The 27,304-nt window shown below is 37.4% G+C and overlaps 1 long non-coding RNA gene across 2 annotated transcripts in view; it reads right to left on the reverse strand.

Annotated features, from left to right (window-relative positions):
* Positions 1 to 11,097: 11,097 nt before the first annotated feature.
* The window catches only part of LOC112653469 (uncharacterized), a 123,631-nt gene continuing 107,424 nt past the window's right edge, over positions 11,098 to 27,304 (reverse strand). For both annotated transcript variants that reach the window (XR_007409844.1, XR_004814541.2), the window contains 2 exons: positions 22,883 to 22,927; positions 11,098 to 11,463 (listed from right to left, as the gene is read on the reverse strand). This is a non-coding gene — a long non-coding RNA (uncharacterized LOC112653469). The remainder of the gene's footprint in view (positions 11,464 to 22,882; positions 22,928 to 27,304) is intronic.

A 27,304-nucleotide genomic window follows, 5' to 3' on the forward strand; every position in this document is an offset into this window, starting at 1 on the left:
TTCAACGTGCCTGGGAGGACAGGATGGATACAGATGTGTGAGTGAAAGGAAGTCCTGCAAATCTGGGGGAGGCAGGCTCACCCCTCTTGCTCATCCGCTCGTATGTGGAGAAGCTCAGCGCTATCACCACCCTTGGCAAGGGGTGATAACTAACGTGCCAGCAGCGGCGGGGGGCTCTTGGGGCTACCACCAGCTGGGTTTGGGTCTCCAGAGGCAGGGCCACATTTAGGAGATTCTGGAACATCTCTCTGGAAGTAACCAGCTGCTGCTTTCCACATTGACTTATAAAACATCTTCGTGTGTGAATCTGCACAAATACGTGGGCATGTTTGAGTTGTATCAGGTTTGTCTTCTGAGAGAGTGTATGGTGTGGACATAGGTTGCTGAGGTGAAGACAAAGTAAGCAAAGACATGTAAAAGGCGATACCGGTATATCTCACATAGATGAATGCAAGATTAAATGAGGTCAGAAAAGTTTGTCAACAATAAATTGCCGATAATTCAGGCTGTTTTTCTAATTACCGCTAGAGTGATTTTACGAAAATACAAATCCTTCTCCTGGATTTCCATAGCCCTCCGTAGAAGTCTGAATTTTTCAGGAAGCCATACATTGCTCTGCTAATTTCCAAAAGGATCATCCTTCATGAATCTGTTCCTCAAAATGTCAGGTCTTCGGTATTTAGAAACTCCCTCATCTCTGAAACTTCACACATGTTTTTCCCTCTGTCCAGAGCTGTGTTGCCTAGCAGAGTGGTCACTAGGTGCATGTGGCTATTTAAATTTAAATTAAAAATTAAATAACACTAAAAATCGTGTTCCTCACATGCACTAGCACACATGTCAAGCCTTCAGTCACTTATATGTAGTTAGTGGCCACAATGTCGGACAGTACAGCCATAGACCATCACTGCAGAGAGTTCTCTTGGACACTACATGTCTACAACATTCAGGAGATCACTACCTTCTGATTCCATTAACTTTCAAGCTTAGATGTCACTTTCACAAGGAACTGTTTCCTACCCCCACCCCATGCCTTAAAGAAGAGTTAGATTGTCTTAAATATCCCACCACAGAGAAGTTGTCTATATGCTCATCCAAATGTATTTTTTTTGTTTATCTATTTATTTTTTAATCAGAGTACGGTTGCCACATAATGTTCCATTAGTTTCAGCTGTATAACGTAGTGATTCAACAAGTCTATACGTTAGTTCTCTGATCAACAGTGAACTCAGTGACCTCAGGGACTCCTTGTCAGTATTGATTAGCCTTGTATTGTCCTCTTAGAGAGTAAACCATAGCAAAAGCATTCACTGAGGGTTAACTAGGTGCCATTCTATGTACTCTATATGTATAATCTCAATACCTAAGCAAGTACTATCTACCTCACTTAGTACATAAATAGGTACTACTTATTATCTTAATACTCCAAATGGAGAGCCTGACACACAGAGAGGTGCATCACTAGCTCAGGTCTGATGGATATTAAAATGGAGGTTAAGTGCAAACCAGGGCAGCCTAACAACAGCGCTTCTACTCTGAATGTCCCTGTGGTTAGCACTCACTCGATTTTGTTGCAAGAATGAGGAGTACCCAGCAACAGGCATTAAAGTAGACCATTTCTCTTCCCTTCATCGCTGTGTTTTAAAATTGTACCAATTTTCCCACCAGCCCTACTGCAGAAAGTATTTCTCTTTCCATAAGTGTTTTCTGCTCACTCCTTTCAGCTCTCAACTGGAGTGTGAAGAAAAAAAGGCACAGCATACCTGCTCTACAGTTAAGAAATCTGAAGTCCAGAGGGGGAAGCAAGATGAAAGACCAGTGGGCAAACACCATGAGGTCACAGGAAGGCAATCCTGGCAAGGATTCAAGTGACATGGAGCATTTGAGCAAGGAATCAGTCGTGGAGTTTGAGTTTTCTTGGCTCTCATGTTTTTGTTTTCTGACCACCTAGTCATATTAATTAGCAGTATTGTTTCTTTTTTCATAGCAGCATGTGCTGCTGATGTTAATTGTTAGATAATGAAATAACTCGACATCATTTGCAAATAAATTAAGACGATGTCTAGAAATAGGTCCCCATTCAGATATTAAGCATCATGACTACTGTATCACTACAGCTAATAATAACACAATACAGTGGTTGTCTTCATAGACTATTATTATTATTATTATTGTTATTATTATTATTATTATTGCTATTATTTCAGATGGGATGCTGATACTAAAAAAAAAGAATTTTTTTTCTTAAAAAAGTAACTTTGTTAATTCACAATTTTGGTTAAGTGAGGTTCTTATTATGACTGAAACTTTAAGACTGCATGTCTTTCTACAGTGTCCATATAAATGAGTCAATATGACTAATTGAATCCCCAGTGAGATTAGACTCTATTTTGTAAAAAACAAAACAAAAAAGGGGGCACCAGGTGGCTCAGTGGTTGAGCATCTGCCTTTGGTTCAGGGCATGATCCTGGAGTCCCAAGATCAAGTCCCACATTGGGCTCCCCACAGGGAGCCTGCTTCTCCCTCTGCCTGTGTCTCTGCCCCTCTCTCTGTGTCTTTCATGAATAAATAAAATCTTTAAGAAAACAAACAAATCAAAACAAAAAATCCTAACGTGTCAAAATGGGGAACTTTATGACTTTATGTTCTGGATTTTGTACATTCAGAGGACTTAATATCAGCCAAGGAATTGTCTGTGAACTTTACCTATATTGACCCTTTTACTCCAGGTAAGAAATCTGTAAGATTATTATCCTCATTATACAGATGAGAAAATTAGAATGTAAGACTATAATAACTTGCCTAAATCATACAGATGGTGAATGGGAGTGGGGATTTGAATTTAGGCCACCTCGTTCCATAGCCCATTGCTTAACCACTACCCTTTATCATTTCCTCCTCAACAGGTGCACACACACATAAATACATACAGAAGTACATATTTTGTATAGGAGTTTAGAATGACTTTTCTAAAGAAATAGGGAAAATAGAAAGAGTCTCCCAAGTTTTTATCTGAGAATAGCATCTATGTGTCATATACAATTTGGAGTGTCCACACATTTAAAAAGCACCAGAAAAAAAAGGAAAACACAACTGGTGTCCATGCCTAAGCAGGAAAATAAAAGAAGTGGTTTATAGTCAAAGTGAGCTTTTCAATCTGACAAATGTATTTGGTTCAATAAAGAGGGGTATCAGGGAATAAATATTGTATAATCCATTTTATGCTTCTATTTTCTTACTCTGCAATGTAATGTCACTTTTGTTCGATGGAAACAAAAAGCTTTAGCTGATAGTTGCTTAGAATCTTTCTAAATTGATGCCACTTGGTGAATTTTAATCTTTAAATAAACCTGTGTATCTGGTTATTGTCTGATACTGGGCGAAATTTACAATCTCTTATTCCAAACATTAAAAAAAAAAAAAAAGCAGAAATAAGGTAGCTAACAATACGTTCACAATTTCCTATTAGCAACAGCTTTAATCAAAACCCAGACCTAATATTTTCTTCTCCCATGTCCATAATGACATTTTACAAATATACGGAATGTATTTTTTCTTAAGAGCTATTTATAAGGAGTGTAAAATGAATGGTTCATCCCGGCGTTTGGCCATCTTAGTTACTTAGCAGACTGACTGAAGAACCAATGTGATCGGGTCTTGCTGTAATCAATCTGTCCTTTAAATAAGAGAGGGCCTCACAAAATCAGAAGCTAGGGAAAGAGTCCATCCAAGTGAAAGGAAAACACACCCACGCTGTTGAAAACCCTAAAGTAGTTGAAAAAACAAGAACCAGTAGATTTGACCCAGTAGATTTAAGGCTCATTCTAAGCCAGGGGAAGAAAAGAACAACAAGAGCAGACCACTTCGCTTTCCGAAAGAATGCTTTTTGGAAAAAGTAGCATTCCGCAGAAGGACATAAATGCAATTAAAACAATTGCTGACATTATTTAGAGTTAACTCCTGACAAAAGAAAACACTCAATGTCCAAAAACCATGTTTGTGGCACTAAATATATATGTATATATTTAATATATATATAAATATATATATTTAATATATATTTCAGAAGAAATGATTTGTAAGGATGTGGTTAAAACTATTTATATACCGGGTTCTATTTGTTTTACAGCTAGTGGTGCACGGACAGCATGAAAGGTTATCTTTGACAAGGTTTTAGCTATTATTTTCTTCCAGTGAAATGGTATTTCTTGAGAAAAAAAGGTCTTTGGAACAAAATAACAATAAATCCTGATTTAGATACATAAACCTGCCACTGATATCACATAATATCAGTGTTCTTTCTCACTCGATACAGGCGTTTTAAAGATAAATGGTAAAACTGAACTGGAAATCCATCTGGCCGGCTGCCTGCTCTAATGAATAACCCCACTTTGGCTCGTGCAATGTAAGCAGAAAGTTCTCTCCCGGCCTCTTTCGTCTGTCATGAATCTACGAGACAGCCGACATAATATCTGGGCGACAACGGTGCGCTAACAGTGCGGTGACTTCCATTTTCTTTGCTTTCTATTGATTTTCACTTAATAACTGGCGAAATACTAAACGTCCGCCCTGAGTACCTAATAAATCCTGCCTGAGCTTTTTATTGAGGAGAATTTAATAAAAACAACCATTGCGGCTGAGGGATTTTTCTTCTGGATAGAACATAGGGGTAGGGGACAGTGGGGTTGGGGCAAGAGGAAGCCATTTGATTTTTTTCTTTCTTTCTCTTCTTCTTCTTTCTTCTTCTTCTTCTTCTTCTTCTTCTTCTTCTTCTTCTTCTTCTTCTTCTTCTTCTTCTTCTTCTTCTTCTTCTTCTTCTTTTCTCCCTCTTCTTTTTTTCCAAAGGGACTTTCACCCCTTTGGAAAAGCAGCACCATGTCAAGGATGCCTGGTGTTTGAAGGGGGTTCCTTCGAGAAGCCACCATAAGTTCTGCATGCAGGTGGTCTGGCCAACATCAGGAAAGAATGCAAAGGTTTGGCAGAGACTAACTTTTCAGTCCTCTGGTGTGTCCTCTGACATCTGATTTCCAGCTTTGGCCAAGGACTTCCTCAGCATTACCAGCGGCTGCCAAAAATCTGTAGGAATATGTATTTTACTATTCAAACAGTCCCCTACATATGATGGCAACTTGTGTGTTTTTTTTTTTTGTTTTTTGTTTTTTGTTTTTTGTTTTGTTTTGTTTTGTTTTGTTTTGTTGATATACACTCAGTGGAAACTGTTCCTTGAATTTTGAATCTGGATCTTTTCTAGGATTAGTGACACACAGTATGATACTCTCTCTGAGATGCCAGGGGGTAGGTGGCAGCTCCCAGCAGCTCCCAGTCAACCACATGATCAGAAAGGTGAACAACGGATGTACTTACAACCTTTCTGTTTTTCGCATTCAGTACAGTATCCAATCAATTCCATGAAATATGTAACATTTCATTATAAAATGGGCTTCATGTTAGATGATTTTGCCCAAATGTAGGCTAACATAAGTGCTCTGAGTACATTTAAGGTAAGCGAGGCTAAGCCATACTTTAGGTTAGCTTTATTAAATGTATTTTTGACATAAGATATTTTCAATTTACTGTGGGCTCATCAGAACATAGCCTCATCTTATGCTGAGAGAGATCCATATTATTTGATCCTTGTTTTGGATCTGCTATTAGAGATGAAAGCATGACATGGCTGTTGGAGTCCTTTTATACTTTACCAGAATTCTAGAAATTAAAGGAAGTGGTAAACATAATCTGAGGGGTGAGAGCACATACACATTATTCCATTTAAAGCTAATTTAGACTCACAAATTCACTTTTTGCTCAACAAGTTTTATTTGTGGCTATTTAAAACCCAAAGAAAAATGGAAAGCACAGGCTTTACACACCACGCCGTTTTCTTCTGCATAAACTTCTAGAACAATTTCCATTGTTGATACTTAAGAAAACCCTTTATTCTGCTACGTAGTCTTTTAGGAACATTTCACAGCTGATGGTTCTCACCCCCTTACATTTTAATTGCTCCTGAAGTTATTTTCAATTCACTGGGTTTAGTGACCAAGTATTTTAGAATTTCCTCCTGTATATACACCCATTCCACTCCATTCTTGGTAAAATGTTTAAAAAGGAATCCACATAGTTATAAAAATAAAAATAGAAATCTTTTGTTAAAATGAAGTGCTTTGTTTTGTTTTACAAAATCCATGGGTGTTAGGTTTGAGTATCAATGTTATAAAAACCAGTAACTCAAGCAAAGCTATGTATGACTCAGTTACTCATTTACAACTCCATGGCTGCCTTTCCTAAATGGGGACAGAGGCGGTATAATGTAGGGCAGGTTTCATGTCACGGGACTTTTATGGAAATCTTGGCTTACTCCCCCTTTGCTATTTGGTTACTTTGTCGATGCAATAGGGATATTGTTGCCAAACAAGCATGGTGACACCATCTTGGCAAAAATCAATACATGTGGTGAATGCTCAACAAATGATGTTGATTAATTTCACTGAGATACCTCAATAATGAGTAATGGTTAATTAACCAGCTTAGGGTTTGAAATTAGACAAATCCTAGAAATCACCCATTCTCCTCCTCTTAAATCTTTTAAGTGGTTAAAAGATTTACTGATGTGAACTACACATTCTGGGTGGTCGTGATGTGTTGATGTAGGTTCATCAATGATAATAAATGGGCCATTCTGACGAGACATGCTGGTAACTGGAGAGACTATCTTTGGCAGGGGTGTGGGTGGGGAGAGGGTAAGGAGGAATCTTTTTCTCAACTTTTCTAGGAGCCTAAAATTGCTCCAAATAATAATAACAATAATAATAATAATAATAAATAATAGTAACTCAATCAAAAAAAAAAAAAAAAAGAAAGAATACAGGCAAAAAATAACCCAAAAAACAAACAAAGCAAAACAAAACAAAAAACAAAACTAACACAAGAGTTAGTTTCTTTCTGTGCCTAGAAACACTCAATAATGTTTGCTTTTATTATTTAAAAGTATTGTTTATGAGTAACTGAATTCAAGTCGTGAATCTTTACAAAGGAGAGCCTGAGCACTATTCTGATGATGAGACTTTCACTTACTTTAGGTATCGATGCTTTTTTGTTAATCCCAGTTCTTTTTTTGGGTATCCTATCCTTTCTCTGTCCAGTCTTATGAAAAATAAAGAGGATTTAGTAAAACCTTTAACACTTTCCTTTTTCTGATCATTTTGTTTCACCACCACCCTTTTCTGAGAAGGTCTTGTTTTGTTTTGTTTTAGGTTTCTGTGAAACTCAGTCCATTCTCTCTTCAGCAGAACATATTGGTTCCATATCATCAGAGAGGCTAACACCGCAAAATATACAGCAAGGTTCAGTGCGCATCCCTGAGCTGAGATTTGGGGGAGGACATGTCAGACTGGGAATTCTCAGGTTTTTGCTGGGCCGCTGGGTGTAAGCACCCTCTAATCAGCTCACATAAGGTGTATTGCTATTCAGATAATGTCTTCCACTGCTCAACAAAGGTTGTTGTACTGAGCTGTGATTGTGACAAATGATTTACTATTAGGAACATTCTGTAATTATTGTTCGGTGGGACCGCAGACCGATACATCATTAACATGATAGACGGCCTTTTATATCAGCAAAAATAACTAAATTAATAAAAATGGCTTCATTCCAAACCCTGTCAGAAAGCCAATACTCAGAACAATCAAGTAGCAGTGATACCTGAGAAAGCCATAGTTTATATCCCCCAACAAACCATATTTTATGCATAAGTAATAAAATATTTGTATATATAATCTCTATAATATGGATCTGTGTAACATAACAGATTTTTATAGATATCAGCTCTAAACAAAAATATAGGATATTTAAATGTTTTCTACCAAATGATTTAGATTTAAATTTACGCTTTAATGCAATTGGATTGCACATTTGGAATATTAGAATCTGCCTTATGACAACTTTTCTTTCCATTCTCAAGCCCTGGGGAAGGTTTTAATGACCATCCTGCAGACCAGAATCTTTCCTTCAACTTCCTCTCTTCCCTCCTTACTTTTTTCCTTTCCTTCTTCCTTCTCGTCAATAAACTCCTCATTTATGCTTTCAATTCTTAGCCTCACATTTCTTACTTTTTCACAGAGAATTCAATAATTGAACATTTTATGATGAAAGCAGTTTTTGGGTGCTTAGCAGTTGAGTGTCTGCCTTTGGTTCAGGGTGTGATCCTGGGGTCCCGGGATTGAGTCCCACATCAGGCTCCCTGCATGGAGTCTGCTTCTCCCTCTGCCTCTGAGAGTCTCTGCCTCTCTCTCTGTGTCTCTCATGCATTAAAAAAAAAAAAAAAAAAAAGGAAAAAAAAAGCAGTTTTCTTACCCTGAAAACACGGCAAAGCCTCCAATACTTTAGTCAAAACTGCCTCACTGGTATCTGATTTAGAACCTCTGAAAGGATTGATGACCAAGTAATGATATTTGTAAAGAAAATTAACATGACAGCATTAGTTGAAATTAGCAGATTGTCGAAATTTTTAGCCTCTGCTAACCTTGGAATTTCTGTTGTGCTGTGAGGCTAACATAGATGAAATTCTCTAGAAACTGACTAATTTAGGTAACTGTTGTTGCTGCCACCTTACAGAAAAGGAAACTGAGGTTTAGGATGGTTGGAAACTTGCCCAAGTTCTGTTTCTTTAAGATCTTCACCCATATACTTGGGGTCTATGTTGAAAATCAGGACACACAGGATTTATCATTGAAGAATAGGGCAAGCACTCAATTTTGCCATCTCAAACAAATATTACTCCACAGAAGTAAAATCTACCACTGTGTTTTTCATTTTGCTCATATTGCTGTGATCCTTACACTTAAAAAAAAAAGAAACTATTAACCACAATAATTAGTATGATTAACCACAATAATTAGTATGATTAAGCAAGCAAAATATCTTTTAAAATCTAGATTATCTGCTAAAAATTCTAGTATCCTTAAAAATTATATGCTTTTTTCCAGGGACACCTGGGTGGTCAGTCAGTTAAGCATCTGCCTTAGGCTCAGATCATGATTCCAGGGCCCTGGGATCAGGCCAGGTGTCAGGCTCCCCACTCAGCGGGAGAACCAGCTTCCCTGTCTCCCTTTGCCCCTTCGCCTGCTTGTGCGCTCATGCTCTCTCTCTCTCTCTCTCTCCAATAAATAAATAAAATCTTTAAAAAATATATGTATTTTTCCAGTATGCTTTTAAATGCAAAATACCCTTTGCCTTGCCCTTGCCCTGAATAATCATTGGAGGATGATTACGATGTCTGCCTCACCCTTCGTGCATTAGTCAAGTTGCATAAAGTATATACAAGCATGTAGAATGCAGTAATTTGGCAGATAGAGTACAGGAACTATGTAAGTTAATGACTGGGATTAAGAAAGCAAGAGGAAAGAAAAAATATTTCTGAAAATGAAATGAATATAGTCACACTTTATGTTTCAGTGAATATGTATCTAGAATATCATTTTAGACTTAAAGGTGTAACTAAGTTACTTGGACCTACCAGCTGGCCCATGGTTTGAAACTTACAATAGCAGCAAGTGCCTTACTATTCATTTTAATGGAATTTTAACATGTTGAGTTAAAATTAATTAATTAAAAAAAAACTTTTTAAAATCAATCAATTACTTTTTAAAAACACACTAAGGTAAATGCCTAGGAACATAACTATAATGTTTAAAAAAATAAACCCAAAAAATGTGATTAGTTAGACTATTTTCTTGGACCTAAGTTTGCTGAAATTAAAAGTACACTGGCGTTCAAACACACGCATTGTCTCATTATCCTAAAGCAATGAGTCATCCAATCATAGTTCATTGATGGTTTAGAGGAAAGAAAGCCATGTTTCTGGGTACTCTTTTGGAATAGACTTACAGATACAGAATGTGCACTGTAAGTATTCATACAAAAATCTTTAAGATATATCTGAGTAGAAATCACAATTATTTTAGTAGGTTTTAACACTTTACTGCTGATAGTAAATTTCAGTAAAGAGCGACCATTATAATAATGAGGATCTAAAAAGACACCTAAGAAATCAGAAAAGCGATAAAATAGAACTCAGTGGTTTCCTATTCTATTCTGTTCTTTCTTTCCTGCTTTCTGTAGTTCAGTGTATTTGGTCCAAAATCTCTTGTCTAAGATTCTTGAGGTAAATGTATTTTATAATTTAGAACGGTTTGGGTTTGGGAAAGTTACATGGCACATATATCCATATATTATCCATATCACCAGTGATGTTTGGGGTGGCATCATTAACATGACTGCAACAACACACATGAGCACCCACACTCAGTGGGATAAAGACTATGAATACCCCATGTCAGTTTGGGCCATATTTTGCTACATATGATTTAAAGTCAATTTATATTGGCTGATATAGTGATCCCTCTGCCAAAAAAAAAATATAAACACATGTTGATATCTTAGATTAAGACTCAGATTTGCAAATGAGGGATTGTGGATCTATACACCCCAACTCTGAGCCTCTTGTTAATTTAAATACATTCTAAATTAACTTTTGCACATTTTTTAAAGATCTTATATTTTAGAGCTGTTTTTTTGGGGGGGTTCACAGCAAGATTGAGTGGAAGGTACAGAGATTTTCCATCAGGCCCCTAGACCCCCACATATGCCTGGCCTCCCTCATTACCTGAATGTTTACCAGAATGGTACAAGTTGTCACAAGCGATGAACATAAGTTGACAAGTCATTATTACCCCTACTCAAAGTGCATAGTTTACATTCGAGTTCAGATGAGTATTTGTTGTCATTATACATTTGTCCTTTTGCATCTTTTTGCAGGGCTTTTCCACTCTTGATTGTAGCTTAAGAAAATATGTATCACCATTTAGTAGATGCTCCATAAAATCCCCTTTATTCATTGAGTAATAAATATTCAAGAAAATAAACCTTTTAGAAGGACACTCTTGTTACTTCGTTCTTTTTTTCTTAAGATTATATTTATTTATTCATGAGAGACACAGAGAGAGAGGCAGAGACATAGGCAGAGGGAGTAGGCTCCCCATAGGGAGCCTGATGTGGGACTGGATCCCAGGATCCTGGGATCACATCCTGAGCCAAAGGCAGACGCTCAACCACTGAGCTACCCAGATGCTACCCTGTTATGTCATTCTTGTATGGAAACTTTGAATGATCTAATGCTTCAAACTGTCACTCCCATAACTATTTTCAGAAGCATTCATGCCTTGTGGAAAAGGTGCAAACATAGTCCATAATTTCCTATAAACAAGACATTTTATTAAATAAACACACAGTTTTAAAGCAAGATCCAAATCTAAAAAGATTTGGAAAAATCTTGTTATGGTAGGCTCTGTTCTTCAAATTCTTACTGTGTAAGTGAAAGCAGAGTCCGAGGCTGGTTGTAATGGGAAACATGGTCCAGAACTGTAGCTCAAAGACACTTAGGTGATATTAGAAGTCATCTTAATTCTGAAAGCAAAGAAAAAAATAATAATCCAGTCAAGTATCGGGCAAGGTGAGGGGAGGCATGCGGGCAAAGGACCCAGAGCGACCTTCTCCAGGTCCACAGGGAGAGAATCCGTAATTGTTTTTATGGCTAAAGCTTGATTGAGACCTATTTTAAACCTCGTCTTTTCTGCTTTGGCCTTCTCTTCAAGGAAGACAAATGTCCTTGAAAAGGAGTCTTAAAAATATGATTCACAGACTTGGGAAGAATGACAGGATGCAGACAGCCTAGAGCAGTGTCTTTCCCCAGAGGAGTTCACATTTCCTTCCTCTTAATCTGAGTGAACCATTAAAAAGTTAGTTAGTTCCCTGGAGGCCCTTCCCAAGGAATCTCCTAAAAGGAAAATACCCTGCACTGGTAAGGTAATTTACCTAGGCAGGCTTTAAAAAGTGAAGTTCCAGTTCAGAGATAACCAATGACTTCACAGGGGCTGTTGTCTTGCATCTTTTCAGGATTCTCCCCGAAGTTAGGTAGCAGACCAGAGGTGGGCAGAACAAATACACAACTACTCTTGTGAACACTTTCTTTCTTTATTCTCATAAGCAGTGAAGTCCCAAATAGGACACTTTCGTTGCTGTTAAGATGTCAAAGTGGAAACACGCGATCAATTGATTATTCCTGAAAATAGGCTTCTGGTGAAGCCAACCACATAGGGTTTCTATTCTGAGAATGTTTTTAATTATTTTATCTAGTGGGAAAACTCTTTGCTCAGGGAGAGGGATGTGGGAGGGGAGCAGAATTCTGTGTTCAGGACCTTAGGGAGTGCTGTGGTAACTCAGTGTCTAAGGTCTTCGGGAAGCCGGATTTAAGAGTTGATTCCCTTTTATGGCAAAATCCCTTATGAATTTGCCTTTTTAAAGTCCACTGGAAAGGGAGCATGGCTATGGGGAGCTGTGAATATTTGCAAAGCAGCTTGGTTTCCCATCCCTGGCAATTCTGTCTCCTCTCCCCCCACCCTGTCAAGGCTCTTACCCCCTTTTTGAGTAAATGATAGAGCAGGAAAGAATGAATGAGGACTTTGGAGCATATCAATTCCTAGCAACCAACTAATTTCTTTGCTAACGTTTTGTAGGTGACAGATACGGAGTTGACCACTGCGTGACATTTATTAGGCATTTCTGTAAGTCGTAGATCCAGACTCACATAAGAAGGAATTTTACTGATGGCCGTGAGAACTCAGTCCCTGTGGTATTGCTCAAATAGTATCAGGACACGCATTCAACGTTTACACACTCTTTCGGCTGATTACTTTAAAGTTCTCTCTGCAGAAAATGGAGAGGAACTATAAACAGTAATGTAAAGAAATTAAAACACTGATGCTGGCCCATGTAAGTCAGATTTACTGACATACCAAAAACACAGACTAATCGGGGAGGAGGCTGGGCAAGAGAAGAAAGCATGTTCTCATACTTCCATTTTCTGAAACTAGGAAGGACTGGAGTCTGAAACGCTGTCGGATTAAAACAACAACCACAACAAACAGGATCTTGTTTTCCTCAAGGTGCTTAAAGTTTCTGAGCTATAGGCCTGGGTTCTGCTACTCTACTTTATTAAAAACCAAATCAGGCAAGTAAAATGTTTTGGGAATGCTGAGATTTGCATCTTTCTAATTGAAGCAAACCCTTTAGTAGGTGAAACAGAAGGAAAATGGTGGGAAAATGGAAGTTTCTATTTATCAAATAGTCACATCTAAATTATCTGATTATAACCCAAAATTAGGAGCGATATTTTAAAGCTACCCTTGTATTGCCTAATTTGACATTAAAAAAAATAGGAAAACCACCCCCTTTTGATAACTAATTTGTCCCATTATTTCTTGTTCTATGAACTATGAAAAAGAGCTAAGAAAAATCTCTCTCCTTTTGTTTTTTTCTTTTCATAAAACTCAATTTGCAGGCCTGCATATATTATTCACATTTTTCTTGTGTGCTTCCTTCTGTATTTTTTGGCTGCACTGGTGGAATTTCTGTGATAAGAGGACCACCAATCCAGTGTGCATGGTGTGGGGTTGGCCACAGTTGAGTGGGCCCCACTGGGGCTCTGAGGGAGAGGGCCAGGAATTCACAGGGCTTGATTACTGCGAGAGCTTATTCTGCTTTTAAGTTAACTATGCTCTTCCTGGTAAATCAGCCCCTAAACCTTGGAGTCTTAACACCAACTCAATGATTGAGCAGACTTTCTGTAAAAAAAAGAAGCCCTGGCCATTTGTACATGACATTTCTCTAAGCTCGCTTGCAAGTGAAATGACAAAGATTCAAGGGGAAGCAAGGTTCATTATGTGAACTACATTTAGGGCTTTGACAAATTTCAAATCAGCTATAGTGAAACACGCAAACACGAGTAAAAGTGTCTTCATTCATAAAGGATGACCACTTTGAGTTTAAAGCTTTTCATTTTGTGCTAATGTCTGTCCACCATGAATATTTTCTTAAAAAAAAAAAAAAAAGAAAAAAAAAAGATGTCAGGATTCTTTCAATTCTGATTTTTAAAATGTCCTATCTGTGATCCAACTTAATTTAGTAACTATTTATGGACCACATAAGCCATTAAATTGTTGGGTACAATTACATAGTAGTGGTACTATGAGGATAAAAAAGATAATATTGGTGTTTAGTCAAATGGCTCTAAAAGTTAGTAACCGATATTGTATTCTTCCTTTAATATAGTTATAAGTATTTCCTTCTTGGTAGATTTCATTTCATTACTGTGACTGGTTTTTTATCTCTCATTTCCTTGCCCTTGGATATGTGAGTTTGTCATATGACTAAAGCCAAAGAGTCTATTTGCTTGTCCTTTGACTTAGGGTTACTCATGCGGGGCTCAATCTCAAGACCATGAATTCATGACCTGAGCCAAAACCAAAAGTACAACGCAACTGCCTGAGCCACCCAGGACCCCCAAAGCCACAGCATTTTAGAGTAGTTTGTTGTACAGCAGTAGTTATCTGATACAATACAATTCAATTGTTCATTCACTAATTCATCCTCAAACATCAGTTGGATACCTAACAGGCCTCATATTCTGTGGCCACAGCCTGAGATACACAGTACAAACTTCCAGTGGAGAGAGATAAATGGAGCAGTAAATGAAATAGACATGCAAAGTGCTGACATAAAAGCATGCATGATGTGCTGTGGTGAATCCTTAATAGAGTGCCATACCAAAAGCATTCTGGAAGAGAAAGGATAGAGCCTAGAAAAATTGTAAAGAGTATGGAGGGATTAAGAAGACTAACTAATGTTGGATTTTGAAAGGGAGAAGTACAGAAAGGCTTTCTAGGCACAGAAAGCCAAACAGCATTTGCGAATGTCCCATTGAAGATAAAAGAGCCGGGTGCCTTGAGAGCAAAGCAAGAAATTAACCATAGGCAGGAAATGTGCCTCACATTTTCTTAAATTCCACATGGTTCTAGCATAGGGAAGTCAGCTATGCTTCAAGAATGGCTTGGCAGTATTATTGGTCACTGTCTTGAGTGGAACCTAGAGATAATGTTTAAAGAGAGTCCCTTAACATTGCTCAGCTCTAACTAAATTCAGACCTAACTTCTTGAGAATGTCAGACTAACACAGGAAGCCTTTTGATTACTTGTGGTGTTTTTCTCTTCACTTCCTGCTTTAATCTTATAGCACAGGGACCAAACTATTCTAAAGGGAACTACATCCTTGGTATTTTTGGCATGTCTCTTACCAGGAAACTGGTGGAAGTGTCAGAGCTACCCTTTTCAAGAGATTTCCACTTCAACCAAGGGGGGTTGCATCCACTTCCTAACCATTCAAAGCTTTAGCCATTTGTGGTTTACTCATGTTCTCTAGCATGAAGACTTGTTGAGAAAAAAGTCAGGAAGTCCTTAAAGATCCCACAATCATGTTTTCCTAACTGTCAAGTTATGACCCTGCCATTTGTATGAAAGGGTTGTAGAAGTAGAGAGATATAGAAAATTAGTATATCCTGATTGGAAGGATACTTTGAGGTCATTTATGCCTAGTGCTCCCCATTTACCAAGTTAGAAGGGGCTGGAAAAAAATTGGGTCAAGGTCTTATTAATTAAAGACAAAATTAGTTCTCAGGCTACTTACTTGGTACCACACCCCGTTGCATTCTTGACTTATATACTGCTCATATTTTCTAGAATTCTAAACTTGAACTAGAGACCACGCTTCTAAAGAGAGAAACAAAAATGTTTCCAGTGTCTTGAAACAAGAAAGAACAAGTCAAAAGAGAAAATGGTATCAAGAATTTGAAACAGAGCTGAAAGAAAGTGCTTGGCAGGTATGGTGACTATTTTATAGTGCTAAAACTATTCGTAAACTTAAGAGGCATGTGTAGGCAGTAAGAAAAGGGCCAAGAAAGGAAGAGGAGGAAAGAAGACACTACATCTTTAAATTAAATTGAATGTTCTGTGACTTTAAATGAAAGCTCTTGTGTTGTTGGGCAAATAAATTTAAACCACTTAACATGGCAGAGAAGGTCAGGCAAGCTTATTATAGTGATCATAGCGTTACAGCTATTGCGATTGACCGCTGCTCTCTGGAATCACCAATAATCAGAGACCGCAAGCTGTGTTTGCAGAGAAAGGTCATCATTCATTTTTTTCAAAGCATTAATATCTTTTGTTTGTTTGGCTCAACATGAAACAGGAATCGATAGAGGTAATTCACAGAGCAATTAGCCCCTCATCTGTCAAACGGCATCTGGGTGTATTTAACAAAAAGACCTTTGGAAAGGTTTAAAAAGGAAGAAAGTGCCTGTACGATCAACAATTTATATTTTCTACATGACATGTTGTGTATGTATCTGTGAAAAGGGGGGCCTTGGGACTAAGAAAATATACATAAAGCATGCTATAAATCTACACTTCAATGTTATGGTGTCTCAGTGTAGAGATACACCAAAAAAAAAAAAAGCTCGGATTACATTCTTGCCTGGTTCCCATGAAGACAGTACATAGCGTTTGGGGTCTTTCTATCATGGACGGTCACAGTCCTAGAACGTAGATTTCTCATAAAAGAAGACCTCAAGGAAAAACTTATTATGGGCAATGTAACAAATTGGAGAGGTTCGACCATCAGGAACAAATGCCCACTTTTGGTATCAGAGCTTACTTTTGTGCTGGGCTAGAGGTCTCCTTCTCCTGAGACTGTCCAAGGCCATGCTGTGTGACTCACTGCATGGACACATCTCCCACTCAGCCCAACACTAGCCACACCACTCTTAAGTTGCCCCTGTCTTCACATCTAGTTTATTTGTATTAAAATAAGAAGTGAAAAAGTGAAATGCAAGATTAATATAAAAGAGTCTAGAACTTAAAAAAAAATGAATTCTGTTCTGGATCTATATTTCTTTACTGAATTTCAAATGTATGTACTATGAGATTTGTAGAGTTAGTATCAAAGAGGTATAGGCTTTAAAAAAATCATCTTAGGGACTTGTCTACACATTTACATAAATGCTATTACTCTCAGCAGGACCAGATGTATTTCAGGAATGTGGTATTTTCTTTTAAATTTTCTGGCTCAAAAAAAAATTTCTGGCTCTTCTTATTTTTTCTTGACTTTTCTTTCTGTCTTTTTCTTTTCTTTTTTTTTTTTCCTGCCCTCACTCCACTTTTTAAAAAATTTTGGTCTTTACTCAGTCCATAAGATCATGGCCAAAAAAGAAGTCATGAGGTAAAAAAGGAAGTCACAAAAATTTTGCTTATTTTGTGACTTGAGATAACACATTTTTCGGTTTAGATTTTAGCTTCATTCTGAATATCCAAACATTTTAACAGGTTGCCTGTCCATCTCTAAGGCTTTTTCAGATTAATTATGAATGTCTTATCTGGAAATTATGTTATATAGTTAAGTGAAAAGCAAGAGACTCCACTGAACTCTGAGTATAATAATGACTGTAAAAAAATACCATAGCAAAGATAGAAAGGAAGCAATTCTTAACTAATGCTTTTGGGTGGAGGTCATTTTTATTTAACTTGAAATTTCGATATTTTCAAAATTTTGTATCATAAACACAATACTATTTTAATCGGAAAAAGTAAAGCATTACTTACACTTAATACAGTAACACAAACAAGGCAATCATGTCTTTGCAAAGCCGTTATGTTCCATACTGACCTCAGATAACCAGAATTTTACTTTTTGTAAACACTGTCAAGCACTCTTATAGAATTTGTTTCATGGCTAGAACTAATATGAGTTCTTAGAGCCTCAAGAAATTGTACAGAGCATGTACAAGTCCAATCACTACAAGATTGAAGTTGAGGGCAGTGTAGCTCGTGGCACATCTACATTTCTCAAATAATGAAATCCTGTTATAAAAGAATTTCATTGTCAAGTACTTGAGTACATCTTATTTTCCTGGCTGTGGAATTTAATTCTGGAGGCATTGTGACACAGTGTTTCCTTCCTCCTACCTCCCAACTTTTTGTTATTTTTTCTGTTCATGTGAGCTATGTTAGAAGTTTCCATACATTCAATACACGGCTTCCTTTAATTAGAAAGGTTCTCTGTAACTCATAGATACTGGCTAATAATCATTTTCCACACTTCCAGTTACTAAAACAAACATCACAGTCAGCAGTTGCCTAGGGTCTATTTTGCTCTCATGTAAATACTATATTACACTTCAACAATAATCCAAATCATTCCACTGTCCAAATGGTTATTCACAAGCAGAGGTCATTATTTCCTTGTTAGACTATGTTAAGGGTGGGTCTGGCTTCCATGGGCTTTGCACATTCTTCTGATTTGTAAATCAAACCTGAGTTAGAAAGATGGACTGCCACCTCCTCCTGGCTCTGCTTAGTGTCACAGGGGTACAGTTCATCAGACAAACACCTCATAAGCATCAGTTCTGGCTGCCTTCCAGGGAAAACCATGTCATGCCATTGAATAACACTTAGGACCCAATCTTTCATCCTCCTCCTCCATAACTAAATAAATTGGGTAAAGGTCTTGCCCTGTCTCAAGATAACAAGAAGTTTAAAGAACTTACTAGTGTTTCATGTTGCAGACACTAAGCTTTAGAGAAGTGAACAAAAACAAGATGGCGGCTTTCCTGAAGTTCAAAGGCAGCTCTGATAGCAAATGAATACTGATGGGCACAAATAATATTGCTAAAAGAAACAGGGAAGGGGATCTGGACTGAGGGAGAAAAGAGAATGAGCCTGGACTTTTCTAATGCTCTCCTACTCAAAACCTAATCATCTAGGGCCAGAGCTGCAAACTTTTTCTCTAGAAGACCAGATGGTAAATAGGGGTTTGCTTTAGGGGTTATATCATGTCTGTAGCAGTTACTCGGTTGGCTTTTGTTGTGTGGAACCGCCACTGAGATATGCAAACAGATGAGTATTGTCCATGTTTCAATAAAACTTTATTATGGGGACACCTGGGTGGCTCAGCAGTTGAGCGTCTGTCTTGGGCTCAGGTCGTGATCCCAGGATCCAGGATCAATTCCCACATCCAACTCCCTGTGGGGAGCCTGCTTTTCCTTCTGCCTATGTATCTTCTCTCTCTGTGTGTCTCTCATGAATAAATAAATAAATCTTTAAAAAATTAAACTTTATTATGGACAGTGAAATATGAATTTCCTATAATTTTTATGTGCCAGAAAATATCATTCTTCTTTAGATTTTTTTCCAACTACTTCAAATGCAAAAATTAAACCAAATTAAGCATTCTTGGCTCACAAGGGATAGAAAAGCAGCTATTGGATTGGAATTGGCCTTTGGGTCATAGTTTGCCTACACCTTGTTCTAGAATTCAAACTCCTACTACACGTTAGTGAATCGAAACTTACAAAATGACAGGTCAACTGCCTACCCTCTGTTCTAGAGTTCAAAGTTTTAGTTCAAGTTTGTGAGTCAGCTCTTACAGAATGATAGGTAGACTTGTTTACCATTTAACTATCATCTCCTGTGAGGAAGGGTGTTTTTCTTTAACTTGAATCTTATTTTTTGTTATTTCAGAAAAAGCTCATTAAACTTTTAAAAATCACTGAATTTAGAAGAGGATCTTAATTATTATTGGGGTTGGAGTGGGATGGGGGATATGTAGAACCAAACCAAGCTGTGTAAAATCATGTCTTTCTTTGGTGACAAAGGAAAGTGTTCCCCTTCTGATATAAGTGAAAGCAAATCAGAGTGCAAAAGTCTACATTTATCTGTATATGTATTTTATATAACAGAAAGATATAAATTAAAATGTCAGCATTATGGGGCAGTGGGGCTAATACTTCATGTTTTTTTTTTCTACTTTCTAAATATTTCATAAAGTGTATACTGCTTTTATAAATAGAAAATACTACAACATTATAAGAATATCCTTTACTTCCAACTTTTAAAGTATTTCTATGGACAGATCTCTGCCCCACTACAGCAATCTTGGATGAAGAATCATGAAATATGCTGCATGATCCATTGACTGCTGTACAGCTTTGTGATAGCATTGAAGATAACCTCCAAGGAGCTCATAAAAATAATTACCTGAAAGTTAGACAAATTCAGCATTTTTGTGACATGCAAATAAAGAAAAAGAAGAAGAAACATGAGATAACACAAGAAAGATTTCATAAAAGGGACAGAGATAACTATATGTAAGAAGGAATAATGGATGTTACTAAGTTCTGTAAAATTTTGGCAGGTCAATAGAACTGAATGAGAGAGAGCCAACAAACCTCCCTCACTTGTTATTCAAAAGAGGAACAAAGCACTAATTACTCTCTGGCATTAAAATCTTATTTATATTTATGACCAAAACTTTCTTAAAAGCTTGTCTTCCTTTTCATTTGTAAGTTTCCTGAAAAAAAAAAAAAAAAAAGTGGCCAAGGCCAATTAAACTCTCATTCATGGGGACAATGAAATAGAGATTCTTCCTGGCATCATTTAGAGCAGTTTTATTTCAACTTTTTGAATAAAGTGGATCTCAATCCACAGCTCAACACATGACTCCTACCTCTGTATTTATTCCTATTACATTCTAGACACCACCAGAAAGAGGTTAATGTAGTTTGATTTCTCTTTTTTTATTTTATTTTTTATATTTTTTCCTTTTATTTTTTAATTTTTATTTATTTATGATAGTCACAGAGAGAGAGAGAGAGAGACAGAGACAGAGACACAGGCAGAGGGAGAAGCAGGCTCCATGCACCGGGAGCCCGACGTGGGATTCGATCCTGGGTCTCCAGGATCACGCCCTGGGTCAAAGGCAGGCCAAACCGCTGCGCCACCCAGGGATCCCTGATTTCTCTTTATTAAAAAAAAAAATTAAAGAGACTGTGAAAGCATCTCTGAAAAAAGTATTATTTTAAAGGTTTATTATTAGTGACTGATTTTAAATGACCAAGTTTTTTGTTTTTTAATTCATGAGAGACACAAAGAGAGAGTCAGAGACATAGGCAGAAGGAGAAGCAGGCTCTCTGTGGGAGAGCAGGACTCCATCCCAGGACCCCGGGATCCTGACCTGAGCTGAAGGCAGATGCTCAACTACTGAGCCATCCAGGCATCCCAATGGCCAAGCTTCAAAACAGCTTTATTTATGTCCTCAATGATTGGAGGACAAGCAGGAATATGAGAATAAAAGAACTAGTGGCTTCTCACACCTAAAATAAAGGCATTTTGGCCAAAAAGCTTGAGATTTAATTGTTAGATTTGACATCAAAAATTTTTGACTGAAAATACCAATAGAAATATATCTGAGAGAGATATTGAGTGTCTCTGCTTCTCTCTCTTTTTCTGCTTCTGTCCCATAGAAACCTAGTTCCCAAGTAATCTACTTGACTGACGGAATTGCAAGGGAGAAGAAATTATAGCTGTAGGACCCAACTACTTTACTTCACCTTATCAAATGCACTCACCAATTTATGTTCTTAGCACTTTTCCACAGTCTGACAAGAGTCAGGACTATTCTGGGGCTCTTGTCTCTGGGGATGGTGAGGACATTCTATCTTGACAACTCCAATCCAGCCACCAGGCACCACCCACAGGCCACTGATAGCTTTTCAACTTGTTCTAGGTGAGGAGGAAGCATGCAGACTTCAGTTGTCACCACTCCGTATTATAACTCATAAATTTACCTTCACATTCAAAACTCAACTCAAAAAGATTCAGCTTTTCATTATAAACTGCTGATTGAACGCTTGTAATAAATTATTGTCATGGATTCTATGGGTGTGGGGGTGCTGCTCTGATTTTTGATGGGGACTTCACTAAGTGCAGGAAGTTGCCTGTAAGTGGAGACTTGTACAGAAAACGTACTTAAGAGATTGGTATCATATCTGCTCAGAAAGAGTCACAGAAGGCTTTGGGAAGGACTCAAATGGAGATTGAGATTTAAAGGATTGGTAAATCTGAGTGGGTACAGAGAGGAGGAGGGGCAAAAGAAAGTAATGACTCATGTTACTAACCCATGTATGGTGCCCCAGAGCCTGTGTTGGTTGCTGTACACACACTCCCTCTTGCTTCTCATCAGGAAACTGAGGCTCAGAGAAAGTAGAGTTCTCCTAAGATTGGACAGCTAAGAAATATGGAGGAATTGATTTAAGCTCAGATCTGCCTCTTTCTGAAGCTTATGTCTTTTTCAATGCAGTGAACTCTATCAAGGATGTTTTTTGGAAAACAGATTGAGAGGAGCAAGAGTAAGGAGGATGAATACACAAGAGCTTCAGGATAGGTAGATCTTCCTTCCTAGAAACAGTGGTTGGGATGAAGCAACCAATCAAAAAAAAAAAATTTTTTTTTCTTTCTAGGAAGAGCAGAATTGAAATGACAAGGAGATGAGATTTACTTCCTGATTGCAAAAGTATTCCATGTTAGTAGTAGAAAATTAGGCAATTATGTAAAGAATCATTAGTATAAAATCAACCAGGGCTAGCTAACTGTTTCTGTTCTAACATATTGTTTTCCGGTCTTTTTTTTCCTTCAAATACATACATGCATTTATATATTAGAGTTTTTATAAAGTTAGAATTTGGTTTTCATATTTTTATAATCTGATATCTGAGTTAATAACATACCACAACCATATTGCATCTCATGTTCTCTTTGAAAACATATTTTTAATATATTGAAATATCTCATATGCATGGATAGCCATATTTTATTAAACTCCTATCATTAAACATTGAAGTTATTTCTAGTTTTTCTAGCTTTTTAATTCAAAATGATGTCAAAATTTTCATGTCAATCATTTTGTTCATTTCTGATTTTTCTTTTAGAAATAATTTCTAAACAAAAAATTCAGCTTATCTGATTTCTAAGGTTATAGAAAACTGAAATCTATACTTAAATCTTATACCATTTTAGAAACTGAAGTTCAAGGCAGACTCTTGATAGAATAAACCAAAACCCTAGCAGAAGCTTGACCCAATCATCACTATCATTATCATTACCATCCTCCTCCTCCTCTTCTTTTTCTTCCTTCTCCTTGTTAGCATCTGGAAGAGAGAGAGATTGAAGAGATTAAGGAAGGAGGCAGAGGGGAAAAAGAATACAGAAAAAGAAAATTAGTTTTCCTTTCTTTGGGGCAGATGCATTTTTTCCAAGTAAATGGCATTTTTTTTTTTTTTAAGAGTAAACTCTCTAGTGTTCTTGGGAGTGGAGGGAAGCACGCATTTCAGTCTTTGTCAAAGTTGATATTGGCTTTTAATATCCAGTAACATTCAGAGGTGGTGCATCTACATCACTGCCGATGCATTTCCTCATTCGGACACCACCCAGTGGATAAAATCACCAGGTTTTGATTCTCGCTGCTCAATTTAACAGTTCTGAGACTTTGAACAAGGCCTTTAATTTCTCTGAACCTCAACTTCCACAGGAGTAGAGGATAATAAAGGGAATGTTTGGATCACAATGGTTAAATTAGATCCTGTATCATCAGCCAACCACATATACTAGCTCCTTTCTCCCTTTCCTCTACACTTTTCCTTTCCCAGAGGGCAAGAAAGCTCTTATTATTCTAAGAGATTTTTTTCAGTTTCAAAAGCTGTGTTCAATCATTCCACAAAGTTCTGAGTCTCTGGGCACTGAGGATTCAAAGGCATTACCCATTCCCTTACGGGGACAGTCCAGCAAACAAGACAGGGAGGGTGACATAGAAATGAGCTAAGATTTCCAAGGGAGAGAATTTGGCACAGAGTTGTGTGTGTCCTCAAATAAGGAAGGGTCAAATCTATGTGAGGAGAGGGGTGCCAGACAAATTATCATTGAGATGAGTCTTACAAGATAAGTGTATGCTTGCCTGGCAAGGGAAGGAAAGAGAACATCCCTGGCATGGTTAATGCTTGATCCAGGGGTGGCGGGGAGGGATTGGAGGTTGGCATAAGAGTCCTTAACAGAAGCTAAAAGTTATTCAAATGGCACTTCCTCTGTAGAGCCCTGTCTGGTCTCTTATACAGGAAACCCTCCCTACCTCCTTAGCACTTTATTTGTACCACATCTGTGGATTTCTTTGACATTTACTACTTCCTGCTTTGCATTAGAGCTATTTGTGGACTTATTTTACTTTCATACACACTAGAGAAACAGGGAACTGTTTTATCCTGGTATTCCCTACAGTGCCTTCAACTTAAAATTATATATACATATACATGTATGTGTACATACATATACATATATAAAATATATACATATACTATATATAAATATATGTAATATATAGAGACTGGTCTTTCTGTTGCTTATATTAAATTATTAGTCAAGTCAGAAGGCAAATATATAAATATATATAAATATATAATATAAATATAAATATGTATTATATGTAATATATATTATAATTATAAATATATATAATATATTATATTATATATAAACATATTATATATATATTTAAAGGATGAAGGCCAAGCTACTATCTTTCACATTCATTCACTTTATCATGGTGGGGTTCTTGAGCTTTTTATTTATGGACTTACTATCAGTGAAAAGAGTTTTGTCTTTTAAGCATTGATAGACATACAACACTTTCTACTTGACCAATGAAAACAACTGAACAGGTTTTGCTCTGATGCCATTGATTCTTCTAGAATAGAGAAATAGTGCCATCTCCTTTCTTATTGCCCACCCAACTTGGAATATCTCAGGCAGAGATGGGGACTTGACAAGGAACCCCCAGAAAACTGATTTGCTAAGTTCCCAGTAAAGATGGAGAGTTGCTGGGATCCTGGGCCAGATGGGGGTGGGGGGCCAATTCAGGGACTTTTTTTCCTTCAATATTCCAGGTTTAGAACTCTTTTAATCAACTAATGGACTATTCTAGTTGGCTCCAAGTCAAACCTGCCAAGAAGACTGTTAATATTCACCTCATTAACTTGATTATTATGGGTAGTAATAGAAGTAATACTATATTACAATAATATCATTCATAATGGCTTCTGTTTATCGAGCATTAGGCCAGGCACTTTCTAAACACTTTGTCAATACTAACTAGATTCATATCTGAAGGCATGCAATGACTTGGTTGCTATTAGCATCCTCATTGAGTAGATGATGAAACTGAGTCATAGAAAGCATAAGTATTTGTAACTTGCCCAAGAATCATCTGGTAAGTGGCGACCTTGAATTTGAGCCAAGAGCAATTTGCTAAGGAGTCTGAGCTTTTATCCTCTGTTCAGTTTCATCGACCCACCTGCTGGAGGAAATATTTTCTGTATCTTACAAATAAGGTGTAGAGACTTTAAGCTACTTCCCCAAGTCCACATGTTGGAAATGGTAGAGCCAGGATTTGGAGTCCAGTCCAGCCAACTCCAAAGCCTGAATCTGGGACTCTACGCTTTCCATTCAAGGTTTGTAATACATCTGCTTATAACTGCATGGTATCTTCTTTTACCTATAGGCTTTATCAGGCGATGGTTTCCTATGATGAAAGAGAAATGAAAATAGGATGGATCATGACCCTAGTATAGTAGTCATTGAGGTCAATTGAAATCATATTTGATATCCCTGTGAGTAAATTAATTTCAGGATATTTAAGGTCCTATGAGTGTTTCCTGTATGATCTGTCATCTGAAGATGACTTACCCTCTTTGTTTTGCAGTGAAAACTGTAGTCACTTTACTACATTTTGTTATAGGCCAGGCTTCAGGCTATGGTTTAAGACAAAAGGTGTCAAGAATCCAGGTCAAAGAGGGGTACTTGGGTGGCTCAGTCAGATAAGCATGGGACTCTTGAGCTCAGGTCATGATCTCAGGGCTGTGAGATGGAGCTCACCCCCTCTTCATGGCTCTGTGCTGAGCATGGGGCCTGCTTGAGATTTTCATTCTCTCTCTCTCTCTGCCTCTCCTCCTCCCCCACATGTGCATTCTCTCTTTCTCTCTTTAAAAAAAGAAAGAAGGAAAGAAAGAAAGAGAGAAAGAAAGAAAGAAACCATATCAAAGAGTCAAAAGGAAGTATTTCAGAGGGATAAAAGATACAAGGCACAGTACCTCAAGATCAAGTTCACCCTTTGAAATACTGAACTGATATAAACCAAAGATTAGGGAAGACAAAAATGTTTTCATGCCCAGAATCAAGGTCTGTCTGGGTGCCTGAATGCAAAGGCCAAAGCAAGTAAACCCTTCATGTGGGTTTGGTGGACAAGTGGGGATGAAGGCTGCTCTAGATTGAGTTAAGTAGGAAATATATATAATAAATAAAAGTAGTTGGCTGATTGATATTAGTGTAATTTGTTGTTTGTGAAGTCTTAAATGGGAAACCCCCTGTTCTTTCTCATTGGGGTTGTGTTTATACCCCATCAAATCTGTGGGGTCAGAAGATGGACTAATAAATTTGATCACCACAACAAAATCATGCTAATTAACCTGAAATATCTATCTTATGTGTTTCTTTCTTCTGATAATATACAATAAAATTGCCAGCTTGGGATTTGATTCCCTGAAGTACCAAAAGAGACCTCACAGAAAGCATAAAGCAAGCTGTGATTTCTTATCTATTCTGAGGGTGAAATCGGTGATATGTGTTTATTTATAGTTGGTGCCTACAATTGTCCCCCTTAAATGAAATCTGACAATTGGAAGTGGCTACAAGAAATGGCAGTGAGTGCTTCTAAATAAATAAGATAGTATGGAAGCGAGGGACTTTCTTCCCACTCCTGTAACTAAATTTGACAAAGCCATCACAGTTTGCTTTGTAATCATCAACAACTAGTTATATGACACATAATCCCTTAACAATCTACTTAGGCCTTCCTGTTGCTTAAATTATTAAACAGGTCAGAAGGTGATTGTTTTGGTCAAATTGGCAGCTAGAATAATTAACTTCTTAGCATTATAAATGATTTATTAAGGAAACTTAACAAATTGGGTCAGAAACAAAACAGGCTCTTTTTGTGATTTTAGTTTAGTTTTTTTTTTTTTTTTTCTTTTTCTGATCCTGATCTTCATGTTATGTCATAATCTTACTTTCCCACTCTTTAAAAATATCTTGGCAAGGTCCTACTATAACTTTTCAGTCCTTCGCAGATATTAAAACTCGGGTTAGACCATTTAAATTTGAGTCTCACATGAGATTCAAATTTCTTCTCCTTCCTCCCAACCGTCCCCAAAGCAGACTGGACTCTGGTTGCTTGAATTATGCTACTCTATCCTCTTGGTCAAGCTCTCCAGGCCTTCCTGATCTGACTCTGAGCAGGAAGAATTAAAGGCACAGGAGATTTCTATGTCCTTGGTTGACCTGGTGTTGCAAGGAGGATGTCAGGGAAGAAGGTAAAAGAAGAAGGATCTCTCTAAATTGCTAGGAAGTCAGGTGGGGGTGGGGTTCTTGGCTTCACTTGTTCTCTTTGCAGCTGGTAACCAACACTCATGGTATACTGTTTC

Source organism: Canis lupus, chromosome 3 (assembly GCF_003254725.2).
Source record: "Canis lupus dingo isolate Sandy chromosome 3, ASM325472v2, whole genome shotgun sequence".
NCBI lineage: Eukaryota > Metazoa > Chordata > Mammalia > Carnivora > Canidae > Canis > Canis lupus.